The sequence below is a fragment of the Marmota marmota genome, unplaced genomic scaffold (genome assembly GCF_001458135.2).
Source record: "Marmota marmota marmota unplaced genomic scaffold, marMar, whole genome shotgun sequence".
In the NCBI taxonomy this organism is placed as follows: domain Eukaryota; kingdom Metazoa; phylum Chordata; class Mammalia; order Rodentia; family Sciuridae; genus Marmota; species Marmota marmota.
The window spans coordinates 33,090,406-33,101,993 of NW_026000016.1; the positions used below are offsets into that span (position 1 = coordinate 33,090,406).

General features: G+C 35.5%; 1 long non-coding RNA gene across 1 annotated transcript in view; it reads left to right on the forward strand.

The window, feature by feature from the left end:
* Positions 1 to 10,030, forward strand: part of LOC107140552 — a 16,827-nt gene extending 6,797 nt beyond the window's left edge. The window contains exons 2-3 of the long non-coding RNA XR_001503293.2: positions 4,710 to 4,770; positions 8,219 to 10,030. This is a non-coding gene — a long non-coding RNA (uncharacterized LOC107140552). The remainder of the gene's footprint in view (positions 1 to 4,709; positions 4,771 to 8,218) is intronic.
* Positions 10,031 to 11,588: the final 1,558 nt, after the last annotated feature.

Genomic DNA, 11,588 nt, shown 5'->3' on the forward strand with positions numbered 1-11,588 from the left:
ATATATATATATATATATATATATATATCCAGAAGTGTATTTTGTCTTATATTAATGTAGCTATTCTACCTTTATTCTAATTTGGTATATGCCTAGTATGTATTTTTTACCTATTTCTTCTTTATATTTAAAGTATATGTCTTATAATAGGCACACCGTGGGGTCCTGCTTTTCTTTTTTTTTTTCTTTTCTTTCAGGATGACAATCTCTTTCTTTTAATTGGAGCAGTTAGAACATTTACATTTAATGGATTGCTTGGTGAAGTTGTTTTAACTTATCATCTTACTATTTGTTTTCTATTTGTCTTTTTTTCTCTCTGCTCTTCCTCTCTTTCTGTTTTCTCTTTCAAGGAATTAGCTATTTTCAAATATTTCATGTTATCTTCCTTGTTGTGTGTTAGCTACACTTCATTTGGTTTTTAATGGCTCCTTTGGGGTTTGCTCTTTGTATTTTTAACTTATCACAGTTAAACTTTGTGTTAGTTGGCTTTTAGTTGCTGTGTAAAATGCCTGACACAAACAACTTGGAGGAGGAAAATTTATTTTGGCCCATCGTCATTTCAGAGATTGGAGTCCTTCAGTCAGCTCCATTGCTCTGAGCCTGAGGTGAGGTAGAACATCAAGGCAGAAGGGTAAATCTGCTCTGCTTGTGGGAACAAGAATGGGTGGTGGTGGGGGACCAGAGAGAAAAGATAAACTCTTCCAGGTCACATCCCTAGTGACCTACTTCCTTGAATTAGGTCCCACCCATCTCCTGGTAGCTATTCAGCCATGAATGCATTAATCCACTGAAGAGGGCAGAACCTTCATGATCCAATCATTTCCCCAAAGCTCCACCTCTGCACAGGTGAGATTTTGGGGGACATTCCAGGTCCAAAGCATAACAAACTATAAATGCTATCTTACCACTTCATGCTTAGAAACTTGTAATAATGTACTTTCTTATCCTATTATTTTTGACATAAACTGTGTTCTTTACATATGCCATAAGTACCATAATATGTTTTTTTTAAAAGATTTTTTTTAGATGTTGATGGACTTTTATTTTATTCATTTATTTATATGTGGTACTGAGAATCGAACCCAGTGCCTCACAAATGCTAGGCAAGCACTCTGCCACTGAGCCAAAACCCTGGCCCCCTGGTTTTATTTTTTAATAAATAATTACATAAGGGGCTGGGGTTGTGGCTCAGTGGTAGAGCCTAGCATTTGTGAGGCACTGGGTTCAATTCTCAGCACCACATATAAATAAATGAATAAAATAAAGGTCTATCAACATCTGAAAAAGATTTAAAGAAATAATTATACAAACATGTAATTATTAAAAAATAATAAGAGTGTTTTATATTAACTTAATATTTATCATTTCCAATGCCCTTTATTCCTTTAATTTGAGATACTTCCTATTGCTTTTCTCAAAATATTTATTTTCTTTTCTTTTAATTTTTTTTTTTTAGTTGTAGATGGGCACAATAGTTTATTTACTTATTTATTTTTATGTGGTGCTGAGGATTGAACCCAGAGCCTCATACCTGGGAGACAAGTGCTTTACCACTGAGCTACAGCCTCAGCCCCTTTATGTTCATTTTGGATGGATATTTTTACTGGGTATAGAATTCCAGGCTGGCTTTTTTTTTTTTTTTTAATTCCTCAGGACTTCAAAGATTTATTATGTTGTCTTCTAGCTTTAATTGTTTCTGATAGGAAGTTTGACATTCTTATCTTTATTCTCCTGTGTGTGATATATTTTTTCCATTGGTGACTTTTTATGATTTCCTTTTTTTCACTTGTTTATATCACTTTGATAATGATGTGGCTTGATGTGGTTTTCTTATTGAAAAAATAATAAAACTTCTGCTTGAAGTTTTTTTTCTTGATCTCTAGGTTTCTTGCTTTCAAGTTTTGAAAATTTCTGATCACCATTTCTACAAATAATTTTTCCCTTCTGTGGTATTTCAGTATACATATGTTACACTACTGATATAATGTTATAGTCACTGAAACCCCTTTGTTTGATTTTGGATAGTTCACACTGATCTGTCCTCAAGTTTACTGACTTTATTTAAATAGTGTTCAACCTTTAATCTTTGATAACTTTATCCACTGAATTTTCCATTTGAGATATATTTTTTTTCACGACAGAAGTTTCATTTAGTTATTTATTTTACTATCTTCCACTCTTCATTATGTCTACATCTTCCCCTAAATTCTTTGGCATACTTATAATAGCTGTTTTCAATATTCTTGTTTATTAATTTCATCATCTCTGTCATTTCTGTATCAATTTCTATTGACTTATTTTCCTTCTAATTATCAGTCACATTTTTTTCTGCTACTTATCATGTGTGGTATTTTTGATTGGGTGCTGGACATTGTGACCCTTACATTGTTGAATGTCTATAGAGTTTATTGTTCTATATTTGTATAGAATTAAGGTAATTAAATTAATTAAAGACCAGCTTTCTTTTTTTGACCTTACTTAAAGCTTTTAAAGGACTAGTCTAGAGTAATTTCTATTCTACTTAGAGCTAAATTAAGTAGCTCTGGAATCTCTGCTGAATGAACCAGTCTCTCCATTTTAGCCAGTTAGATCTTGAACTCCTTTTAGTATTGTGTAATTTGCAAAAGGTGTTTTCAACTACAGCTCCTAGTTGTTCCTTGTTTGGCCTTGTGGATTTTCATTTTGTGTATTAATAGCATATTCTTCAGTGAAAAGTTCAGAAAGTCTCCTACACATATTTTACCAAATTGCACCTCTTTGGTCCTCTACTCTATAAATTCTGGGTGACTATGGTTCATCAAACTCTTTTCTTTTCCTTTTCCATTCAGGGTTATTTCCAGATTCAACTTTGGTACCTCTTCCTTGTGCTGAAGTTCAGAAAATGCCCCCCCCACCCCCCTGTAGTAATCTGGGATGAAAAAAATCCAAGATGACATATTGGCATGTGGCAGAGCCCACATTCAAGCCTAAGTCTCCGAGTCTCTAGAGCCCGTGTTCTCTTTCCTAGGGATGTTGCAGAGCAAGTCACCCTGGTTTTCTGGGCTGCAGGATTCAGAGGCCACATAAGTGAAATGCCTTTCAATCTGAATAAAAATGACTGTGAATTAACCAAGGCTCACTGGCCAAAGCAGATGAAAGAACTGAGTTTGTAGACAATCAGTAAGAGAGAAAAAAATAGTAGAAGGAGTATGAACATACATGATCATTGCACCAGATTACTTTTCAGTTTTATAATTGTTTTTGTTTTATATTGTTTTGGTTTTTTTGTTTGTTTTTACCTTGACTGATAGGTAGCAATAGTACATTAATCTGGCAGGTTGTCAAAAGTGGTGCTATAGATGTTAGCTTGGCAGATCATTTTCATCCAAAACTGTTTCTTCCCAAAGCATATAATACAATGATCCTTCTTTGATGTTCACTAACAATATGTAGATTCTACTAGAAATCATTAATTTTATTTCTCTATAGTTCCTTTTGCTTTCTATTTTTAGAGTGGCTGACCAAACTAATAAAAACTGCAATAAGTCAGGCATCCCTGGTTGGAAAATTCTAAAAATAGCAAAAACATCTGTGCTCAAGTTTGCTCTTGTTCTATTTGTGAAGGATTTGTCAAGCAGGTAGAAGTATCCATTCTTTTAATTGGATGTACTTATTTCAGATGATGTTTATCTATTCCTTAAAACCATTACTCAAATGATTTCTACTTGAAAATTTCACTGAAAGCAAACTATGAAGGTATAATTTTGTAATATTCTTGCATGAAGAGTTTTCACTGGGTCATATTGGCCTTCCTCCCTGTTCACATCATGTTCTAGTGCTTGGTTATATTTAGAGACTTGCAGAATTGATTTTTACTTGCATTATAGCATAGCTCATCTCCAACTGCTGTCACCTCCCAGACAAAACTTATTTCTTCTATAGGAGGAAGCTGGTTTCCTAAAGGGTACCATGAGCTTTCAGAGTTTTGTTTTATTAGCTGTTGCTGCAAGTACCACATGGGTAGAGGCTGGGAGTGTTCTACCTCAGCAGAGGCTGTCCCCTGCTCCCCATTTCTGCCCTGCTACAATTACTTTATTCAGTGTCACAGTAGGACTCACCTACTGTTGTTGATGAATGACAAGCTTTTCAGGACTTTACTGTTAGGAATTTTAAAGGGATCTGAGTAAGAGAGATTTATTTGACTTTTCAAACTACTTAGCAAAGACAACAAGTTTGTAAACAGATACCTGAACATCCAAAGTTAAACTTGTTATCAGAAACAATTGGGCAAGATATTTAAAAAGAAAAAAAAAAGTAGAGATCAGTGCAAATATTAACATTGGTTTCTCCTTGCAAACTCTGGAGAAATTATTGAGGGAACACTTTCTAAATGTAGTTGCCTATGCTCAAGGTCACATCATACATATCTGGCAACTATGCTCGTGCTTTCAGATCTCTTGGGTTTTACCTCTGTAAGGACTCTCAAATTGTGGTGAAATTGAATGTGGAGCTTTTATGGATGAATACTAATTTAAACAATGTTGTATGTGATGAACTGTTATCTAGCAGGATGGTGATCAGTTGTCTATTGCTGCATAACAAACCATTCCAAAAAGTTGTGCTTTAAGACAACGATTTATTATTTCTCATGATTCTATAGTACACTGGGGTGGTCCTTTTGTACTCCAAGTGGTTTGATTGAGGATCCCTTGTGTGCTTGTGTCTTTTAGGTTCTGGACTTCTTCACAGCAAAGAAGAGAAAGAAGTTAGCAGCTACCAAGCATAAGATAGGTCTGCAAATGGCACATTTCTTCCACTGAAGTCTGTTGGTTAGATTAAGTCACATGGCCAGTTCAGGATTCAAAGGGAGAGGAACTAGACTCCATCTCTAGATAGGAAGAGCAACACCTGCACAGACTATGGAGAGAGGCCATCTTTGGAAGCTATCTAACATATACACCAGCCCTCCTAGTGTCTCCCCATTGTCCTTCAATAATTACTAGTACCTTCCTGTACTCTGACAATAGTCTTTGTGTGTATTATAAATTATATGGTTGCACTACCCATAAAATACCTTCTAATATGCCACATTACAAATTTTAACTAGTAAGACTGTTGTACCGTGGAGTGAGGCCAAGGCTCCCTCTTGGTTTAATATCTAGCAAGGTTTTTTCCTCAAACAAGCACAATAATGGTTTTGCAAGTCAGTCTTTGTATTTCTGGGTCAGCTGCTTGCTGTATGGCATTTGTGAAGAGGACTTTGTATCTGTGCAGCCTAGACAGAAAAAGATAATGATCCTCTCTTCTCTATCTCTCTGAGGCATTTTAAGTTATTTATATCAAAAATTTCCTAGCAGCAGACAGACACAGCAGAACTGGAGCACAGCACACTTTGTGATTGTGTAGGTTTTAGCTATGTTCAAATCACCTGCAACATAACTAATGGATAAAGATTTAAGGAAGTTCTCTGGGCTGGGCACATGTAAAACTGTGACCAAGTAGACCAAGACTGTGTTAATATCTTAGTCTCTCCATCTCCTCTTTTTCAATCTTCTAGGCCCTTTGACTGTATCCCTGTGCATAGTACTTGTTTGTCATCCCTCACTTGTTGTGAAATTTTGTACAAAGATTACCTAGGTATGATGTATCAGTCTCTTCCCAGGCACCTGATACAGCCTCATCCTCTCCTGATAAATGGCAACCTTTGCTCAATATGTCTACTGTCCTTAATTTGGGAATAGATGAACACTTCAATATTTAAGATGGAAATGTCTGTAAATGTGTTCTGTCTTCAAGGCACATGGTTCTAATTTTGATAGTAGATTTCTTCTGATGAGTGCTAATGTTCCTTAATGTTCCTCATTAACCTGTAATTCAAGGGCAATTTCTTAGCATTGATTACTACTTTCTTAAGGGCTAGGGGTGTGGCTCAGTGGTAAAACATTTGCCTCACATGTGTGAGGCACTGGGTTTAATTCTCAGCACCGCATATAAATAAATGAATGAAATAAAGGTCCATCAACAACTAAAAATATATATTTAAAAAAATACCTTCTTAAACTCTTTCTTCTCCATTACTCTGTAAGAACGCAGGTCTTCTTCCTATCAATGAGTGTCCTCTGTGCCTCCCTACATTCCTTGGTCTCTCTCATTTCACTGTCTCAATCTGCTTTTTCCTCTCCTTCACCTTTAGGTACCCTACACCCTATAATCCTGCCTGAAAACCTTTAGTAGGAAGCCATATCCCCACCTTTAGAAGGGGTCTAGAATTAACTTTATTGTCTTAATGTGGGTAGCTGCTGTTAACCCATATGTTTAGCTGCCACTCAGGTTTATATTATAGAGAAGTGCAGTTTGTGGACTGTCTGGTATCAGTCTGTAAGATATTTGTAGCTGGATCTTGAGGAGAGAAGTATAGACATTGAAAGTCAATATGCCTCTATCTGGCATTTCTTCAGGCTCTGGAATTTATTGCCACAAGACCAAATCTCTTCTACTTGCTCTTCATATTGAAGAACTTAATGCAATGATGTATATGTGTTTAAAAATGAAACAAATGTTAACTATCTAGAATGGAGAATTCAAAATGACATGATCAATGGTACTGATAGATTATATTATTTATTCCTAGTTATTTGATTCCTCCCCTTCATTGTGATGCATTGTTGAAGGCATGATAAATTCCTTACCCCTCTAACCTAGAATTTGGCCATATGACTCACTTTGGTCTATGGATATGACTGTCATAAAATCCAAGCTGAAACTTTAAATGTGCTTCTGTGACTTGTCTTTACCTCCCCGTTGATCTTATGCTCTCTCCTATGGGGAAAACGTGCTGAAGTAGTGGGTGGTCCTTCATCCTGGGCCTCAGGTAGGCAAGATCTGTCAGGCCAATCAGAATCCCACTGGAGCCCTGAAGAACCTGTGGAGCCAGTAGAACTCAGCAGAACTGTTCTAATCCATAGGCCTCAAGCAACATGGGCAAGAAATCAGTGCCAGTTGTTAAAAGCTACAGATTTTTTTTTTTTTTTTTGTGGTTGGTATAACAACAAAAGCTGATTAATATAGGAGGTGGTATCAAGAGTGGGTTTTACCATAACAAAACCTTCAGAGATGTGTCATTGCTTCAGGTATTGAGCAAATTATAATAGGGATCTGGAAAAACAACAACCGCAGTGTGCATTAATGAAACACTTGGCAAAACTATCCTAGGTGGATAGTTTGGTACCCATTGAGTTTGTGGTTTTGTGTCACAGGGCTTTGAGACAGAATGTTGTGGGTGATTATTACCTGCATTTGATCAGAAACTATGAAAATGATAAGCTGAGAAAAGAATTGCCCTGTTTACAATGAGGAATGAAAGGGGAAAGGGAGAACAAAAAAATTCTGGGATTTGCTGATTTAATATATGCTACTGCTTTGCCCCCGCCCCCGATCCCCCAAACAAAAACAAAAACAAAAAAACAATTTCTCATTTTAACAAATAACCTGAGGGCAAGGGAATGTAGCCGCTAAAACAGCCTGGGAATAGGACCAAATCAGATCCATGGCTCACACCTCTGGTTCAGATGTTTGATTGGATTAATAATGTGGCTCCCAGTGAATTATTTCAGTTGGACAAAATAGCTTAGAGCAAAAAAGGAGGGCACGGTCCCACTGAGGTCTGACAAGCTAAAGGTTCCTGTAATTAAGGGAGGAAAGTACACCAGAGAGGGAGGTACATGAGTTGAAAATAATTGTGCATGTGGCTATTAACATAGAAGTAGACTAGAATCAAATAGATTAAAAAATAAGCAAACCAAACACTCCAACATTTAAAATAGGCCTATGTTACCAAAAGTGCTTTTAGCATGGACTAACAGACTTCACTGTGATGTAAGATAACTTTGTAGGGACAGGAAGCAGGGTTAGGAAGCTGCTTGACCACCAGGAGATGGTATTTTCCAATGCCCTTTTCCAATATGGCTAAGGATGGAAATAAAAGAGAATGGAACTCCTGCAGAGTGGAGGAAGTAGATGGGGGCAGTGCTCCCAGGGAATGGGAGTGGGCCCTGGAACATTTTCTACCTGTAGTATTTTCTCAGTGAGATTTCAGAATAGCTGTGAACTGGTGCTTTCCATTCCTCTCCTTCTGAACAGAAGTATTCATTGAGGTTTCCTGTTCTTGACTTACTGCTGCATGCTGAATGTGCATATGGAGGTGGGAAAGGGAGCACTGATTTGTCTTTTAAATTCACAGGTCTCCAGATCAAAAGAAGATGCAACCTGATTTAATGGACACTAAGGGATCCTAGGCTTGAAGCCCAAAGAATTGATTGGATGGGACTTTGGTTCTCAGGAAGAAAGCAAATATTTGTGATCAAGAGCATGGTCTTGTACTGTTTGTTTATAATTATTCATGCTTTCCCTGCCCTTGCTTTGCTTTCCTCTAGTTGGAATATACTTTTCTACCCTATTGACTTCTGGGTTGGCCCGGTGTTTTTCTGGGCAGGGGAACGTGACTGGACATTATATATGCTTGTCCAAGCAGAAGTTTTAAATATGCCTATATGGTTTGGCTTGTCTCTATCAATCAATGATTTTCTACTTCTTCTATGAGAACCACAGGCCCTAGATCATGGGTGCTCCTTCATCCTGGGTCCTGAAATGTGAAGATATGTGGACTCAATTGGAGCTCAGAGGAGTCCAGAACAGTTTAGAGAGGCCCACTCTTTTCACAGTTCTACCTAAGATCTCAGTGAGCAAAAATAAGTGTTTATTCTTGGAAGGCATTGAGAAGTGGGGGCTATTTGTTATTGCAGTAAAACCTGACTATTGCAAAGGTATTATAAAATAGGAGAAGAAATTATGCATGAAATGGGAAATATTATGCACTAGATTGTGCAAGTGACCAAAATGATGTTGAAATAGAGCATTTATTGCATATAATTTTGGAAAGAAAATAAAGAAATCAAAATAAATGAAAATTCCAGTTTTTACATTTGAGATAATTTTATAATTGAAGAAAGGCAGAAAACATCTTTCAAAGTTAGGCACTGATTTAAGAATGTCAAGAGCAAGCCTGTAGTAATGGCACTAAAGTGGTTGATTAGAGAAAAATGAACATGGCAGTGGAAGTAGATACATTCTTTACGTCACATTATGTGCATATTTTAAATTTGTTACCAGGAGACATGACATCAACTGATAATGATGATATTTTTTGTAACACTTCAAAGATCATGTGCCCTCTTCTCTAGATCTGCCTAAATATGAAACATATAAAATTTGACCTTAAATCTACTCGAAGATGAATAAGAGACTGTTAACTAAATGCTGTTAGAGCAATTAGATTTAACTTACATAAGATAAGAGATTCACCAGTTAAGAAAAATGATAGAAAATTCAAAAGGAGACTGTAGATGTTGGTAGAAAATGAAATTAATTGAATTTGTGCTACACATGGTTATTTGGTATAAACTCTAAGTTGCTGTATAATGTCATAAAAGATTACAAAACACTCAAATAGTTCTAAGCTTGGTTATTTCATTTACAAAAATGGCTTAAAATACTTTTAAGTTATATAGAGAATTTTTTTATATTTAAAGGAGTCATGTGTGATATATGCAAAAGCAAAATTAAACATAAATAAAAAATATTAAAGCAAAAACAAGGAAAGAAAAACATTTATATGACCACAGAAAAGAAGCAACAAGAAGTAGTCTCAAATGAAAAGAGATTTTTAGTAAATTGAATAGCATAATGCAAAATTTTTGGCTTTTTTCCTTAAATAGTCAAACCCTGAAAAAAATTGAAAGGACATGGGAAATACTGTATCACTCTAGATACTGCTCTAAGAGATAATGAAATCACAATATGAGTGATAATTTATATGATAAACATCCAATACTTCCTAATATTTTCTGAAATGAAGGTAATCTTCATATATGACTCCATTAATGTAAAACTCATGGTGTGTTACTGAATCTAAGTATTGTTTTTTCTACTGACAATTCCACTTCCTATTGCAAAGTCTCTCCAAATTGAAATTAATAAAATGATTATTTCTCAATGGTTTAAGAAAAATTAATAAATTTGGTATCACCGAGGACAGAACACAGATTACGTGAAATTTTTTATCATAATGTTATTAGTGACTTTGCTGAAATAGAAGTAAGCTAAATAAATTTTATGGATGAATACAAATAATGAGTATTTTATCTCTGTCCCCCTTTTCCTTCCTTTGTCTCTCCAGTGTGTGTGTGTGTGTGTGTGTGTGTGTGTGTGTATGCATATACATTTAGGTCTATGTGTACACATAATATCCATGTGTGTGTGTATATATATATATATATATATATATATATGTGTGAATAATATATATATGTAATTTTATTGCTCATTCAAATATTTCTGGCCTATCAATATAAAATTTAGACATGTTCAATAGTAACTGGCTGTTGAATATAAGTATATATATAAATTTTAGCTTATTTTCCACTTGCTTCTCTATTTTTTCATTGTGAAGAAATGCTTGCCAAGGAGAAGACTAGAACATACTGCATTTAAAAGTTTGTGAGTGCCAGGTGTGTGGTCACACGCCTGTAATCCCACAGCTCAGGAGACTAGGGCAGGAGGATTGTAAGTTCAAAATCAGCCTCAGCAACTTAGTGAGGCTCTAAGCCACTTAGCAAGACTCTATCTCTGAATAAAATACAAAAAAGGGATGGTGTTGTGGATCAATGGCTAAGTACCCCTGGGTTCAAAGAAAAAGATTGTTATTTGATTTATAACTTTTAAATGTTCAGATGTCTGACTTATAAGCTTCCATTTGTACTCTTGTCCTGGTTCCTGGAGATGACAGAGGCACTCTTGGTTAGAGGAACCACTTCTGAGATCTTACTTTGCCCCTTACCAACTATGCCACCTTGAACAAATTACTAAACTTTCCTGAATCTCATTTCCCTTATACATAGATTTACGATAATATCTTACTCACCTGCCTTTTAGGGCTTTTTGAGAATCATCTGAGATGATGATAGCTGGAGTTGATGTTCAAATAGAAAACTGACCTTGAAAACTTCAATTGTCATTACCACTTTGGAAAAGCTCTTATTTCGAAACAAACATCATAGGCTATGTGGTTCAATGTAAACCCGCCTTTTAACATATTCGTGATACTTAAAATTATCTCAGATCTACTAATTTAATTTGATTTGTACAAGAAATAGAAAAGTGAAAGGAGAAGATGAACCAGTTACAAATCAGATAAATAGCTCAAAAATCCCTTAAAAATAAAAACCCTCCAATTTCACACACAAAAAAAAAACATAGAATTTTTCTAATAAACACAATAATGAATAACTGAAACCTTTAGGATGTCCCTGACCCTCCATGATTTTAGAAATAGTCAAGTAATTTATAAAGTCATTATTTTAAAAGTCTGTTCTAACAACTATACATCACATTGTATTATTATAATAGTGATCCTACATGTAGATTCATCTCAATCTTAAAAGTTTTACAATTTTCATAGAATTGCTGCCTACAGAAGAGAGAAAAGCAAACTTCATAGACATAAGATGCCGGATGGTCATTTGAACTCATTCACTATGAAAGGCACATCTTGG